Source organism: Triticum aestivum, chromosome 2B, assembly GCF_018294505.1.
Source record: "Triticum aestivum cultivar Chinese Spring chromosome 2B, IWGSC CS RefSeq v2.1, whole genome shotgun sequence".
NCBI classification, from domain to species: Eukaryota; Viridiplantae; Streptophyta; class Magnoliopsida; order Poales; family Poaceae; genus Triticum; species Triticum aestivum.
Genome location: NC_057798.1, coordinates 764,967,713 through 764,971,976, shown reverse-complemented (window position 1 = coordinate 764,971,976; position 4,264 = coordinate 764,967,713).

Genomic DNA, 4,264 nt, shown 5'->3' with positions numbered 1-4,264 from the left:
GAACAGGACCCCGTGGTGTGGAGAGCTGGATGAACAGGACGACCCCATGGAGGGCTGGAGGAACAATAGATGGTGGAGGGGTGCCCGTGGAGGGGTGGTTGAACAGTAGTCGGTGGAGTAGCGCGCGGTGGAGGATGGATGAACAGGAGCCCGTGGAGGCTGGAGGAGGTCGACGGTAGCCCGTGGAGGCTGGAGGAGGTCGACGATGGAGATGAACAGTATCCCGTGGAGTCCCGTTTTGCGGTACGCCACAACCCACGATGAACAGGACCCCTGTTTCGATCGTAGCGCTCCAACACAAGTCCGTTTCGTCCATTTTGCGATACGCCACACCCCTCCCGATCAACAGGACCCCCGTTTCGACCGTAGCGCTCCAACACAAGTCCGTTTCGTTCATTTTGATGTACGCCACACTCCTCCCGATCAACAGGACCCCTGTTTCGACCGTAGGAGGTCCGTTTTCTCCGTTTTGCGTTACACCAGACCTCTCCCGATGAACAGGATCCCATTTCGAACGTGGCCGGTCGAACACAAGGCCGTTTCCTCCGTTCTACAGTACGCCAGGCCTCGTTTCCATCGCCTGTTCCGTCCAAGCCCTCCCGATGAACACGACGATGCATTCCGTTCCGACCCAGCCGGTTGGCTCCCACGCGTTCCATTGCCTCCCGATGAACACGATGCATTCCGTTGCCTCCCCACAAAAAGGACGCATTCTGTTGCCTCCCCATGAACACGACGCCGACGCTGTTTCTCCGTTCCGACCCAGCCATGTACACGAGCCCTGGCCATACGTATGCGCGAGTAGGCGTTCGAGACCCCGCCCGTACATACATATAAGTGGCCGTATTTTCTTTCTTGCACCTTGGCCGCTGTATGTACGTGTACATGCTACGTGCGCGCCTCTACTACGACACGTGCGCGCCTCTACATCGACACGTGCGCGCCTCTACATCCACCAGTATATATGTACATACACATTCGCGGCCAGAATGACAACGCTACGTACGCTTCGACCAGGTGGGTCCCGACTGTCAGTCACATCTTTGCGTGCGAAGATGTCGCTGGTGGGTCCCAGCAGTCAGGGGGGCGAATCATTTTTTTGTCCAGACGCACTTCCTGGTGTGTGAAGGTGTAGCTGGTGGTCCCAGCAGTCAGGGGGCCGAATCGTTTTTTTTCGGACGCACTTTCTTGCGTGCGAAGATCACTACAAGAAATATGTCAACTTATGACCTTCTGTCAGTGACCCTGGAAGAATTGGTCATAGATTTATGACCATTTGAGACCAATTGGTCAAAAGCTGTTCGAGGGGCTCCAAACCCTAAACCATTGCGACCATTTTGGTCAGAAAGGTCATAATTTCCTTACACGAAATGGTCATAAAGCAAACAGCGCTAGTCCGCTGCCTTATTTCTAGTTGTTAATGACCAATATAGATGGTCATAGCCTTGTAAATTGTGGTGGGTTGTTATGACTAGGCGCCACCTCATCAGTTTTGCCTATGTGTCATGTCCATGTGGCAGTTTTGCCCTAGGTTGTGAAGCAACCTATATTTCTGTAATTCCCAAAATTCCCCAAAAAATCTCATAACTTCTTTGGGTCATATCTTTGTCAAATATGTAAAAATCTTCCTTGCCTAGTTCAAAAATAATTCAAAAATATTCATTTTCCTATTCTGTTCAGAACAACAGTTTGTGAAGGAAGTACCACTTTGGCATCTCCAAATAGTATCCATTTTCTACAGTGCTTTCCTATGCCCAAATAACCATCCTCCACCAAATGCCAGCTCAATCCATTCATTATTTTGAGCTAAGCTTCAACATTCGTATTTATGTCCAGTGTGGTAGCTTGCAAAGCAAGTACCACCTAGGCTCCTCCTTTTGAGCTGAAAACTTGTGAAGATGGTATTCTTAGTAACTGATCATCCTCAGCCAAAACTCACGCCCATTAGCCATGTACATTTCCCGTACCGCTAATCAAACACTTGGCTGCTAATTCATGTTTGAGCATCGATCGGTCTCCTCGTGAGAATCTTATGTTGTAATTTTCTTCCTAGCACCTACCTGGCGAGTGCCCAACCCACTAGGCATGCCTAGACCGTCCAGAACACATGGTAACGCCACAGTCACGCGGTGACCATGCGGCGGGCATGCGAGTTTACACGCTCTAGAGTTGGGGGCCTCGGCCACCGCCCAAACCTCGACGTATCGCCACCATCCCATGTATTTATGATTAAATAGGTACTTATGTAACTAGAAATGATTTTTGGATAAAATAAATAGCAAACTATGAGGCAGTTGCAGTTCAAATTTGACCCGCTTCCAACTGAATCGGCGAAAATTTGTCTTTTTCACGAGAGGTGGATAAAAACTTTTTACACCCAACCATTTTGTCAATTGTGCATTAAATATGTCCTAGTATTTTAGAAAAATGATTTGGTCCAATTTTGCAACCATTATTTTGGAGGTCCTTCACAAAAAACCTCCTTTTGGGCACTCGAAAAATGGAAAATGGTTTTTTCGTTCAAAGAAAATAAAAACTTCCTTAGGCAATATTGTTTGCCATTCCAATATGCACCTTTGTGCACAATATGAGATCATTTGAACAAACTATGCCATGAATGTGGCCATAAGATTGATCATTTGGCTTGAAAGCCATGAATCTTCACACTTGATAGCTCATTTCTGAGAACACTTTTTTAAAATAATTACCGTATTACAAGTTTATTATTTTTCCTGGAAACTTGGTCACATATAATGACACAATGCGAAGGTTTCCCAATTTTTTGATTTTTTTGATTTTTTTATGCCCGTTTCAAAATGCGGTCAAAACGGCGTGAATGACCGTTCCTAGCTAGTGGTTGAATCTTGGAATTTTTTTGGTGTTTCTCTGATTAAATAGATACTTATGCACCTAGAAATGATTTTTGGAAAAAATAAATAGCAAACTATGAGGCAGCTTCAGTTCAAATTTGACCCGTTTCCAGCTGAATCGGCCGAAATTTGTCTTTTTCACGAGTGTGGATCAAAACTTTTTGCACCCAACCATTTTGTCAATTGTGCATTAAATATGTCCTAGTATTTGATAAAATTGATTTGGTCCAATTTTGCAACAATTATTCGGTAGTTCCTTCACAAAAAAACCTCCTTTTGGGCACTCGGAAAATGAAAAATGGTTTTTTCGTGCAAAGAAAGTGAAAACTCCCTTAGGCAACATTGTTTGGAATTCCAATATGCACCCTTGTGCACAATATGAGATCATTTGAACAAACTATGCCATGAATGTGGCCATAAGATTGATCATTTGGCTTGAAAGCCATGAATCTTCACGCATGATAGCTCATTTCTGAGAACACTTTTTTAAAATAATTTCCGTATTACAATTTATTATTTTTCCTGGAAACTTGGTCATATATAATGACACAATGCGAAGGTTTCCCAATTTTTTGATTTTTTTTGAATTTTTTATGCCCGTTTCATAATGCGGTCAAAACGGCGGGAATGACCGTTCCTAGCTAGTGGTTGAATCTTCGAAAACTTTTGATGTTTCTCTGATTAAATAGATACTTACGTACCTAGAAATGATTTTTGGAAAAAATAAATAGCAAACTATGAGGCAACTGCAGTTCAAATTTGACCCGCTTCCAGCTGAATCGGCGGGAATTTGTCTTTTTCACCAGAGGTGGATCAAAACTTTTGACACCTAACTATTTGGTCAATTGTGCATTAAATATGGCGTAGTATTTGAGAAAGTTGATTTGGTAAAATTTTACAAAAAATATTTGGTAGGTTCTTCACAAAAAAACTTATTTTGAGCACTCAAAAAATGGAAAATTGTTTTTTCATGCAAAAGAAATAAAAACTCCCTTTGTCAATGTTGTTTGCCAATCTAAGATGTAAACTTGTGCAAAATATGGCATCATTTGAACAAATATTTGATAGGTCTTTCACAAAAAAACTCATTTTGAGCATTGAAAAATGAAATGAAAAATTTGTATGTAATCAATCATGACCAATTTATATGGTCAAAAAATCGGCAACTTGTTTGGTGCGCTCTGATTGGTCCATAGGCATATCACGCGGATCATGCCTCAACCACCGTTGGATGCTTCTGGATCCAACGGCAGCCCTCACCCCCTCACCCTCTCACCCAAACCCTAACTTCCCCGATCCACTCCTTTGCCCCGATCCACTCTCCCCCTCTCGCCCCACAGCCGCCACTCCGTCTCATTCTCTGGATCCCCAACCACCCAGCCGCCGTCGTCCTC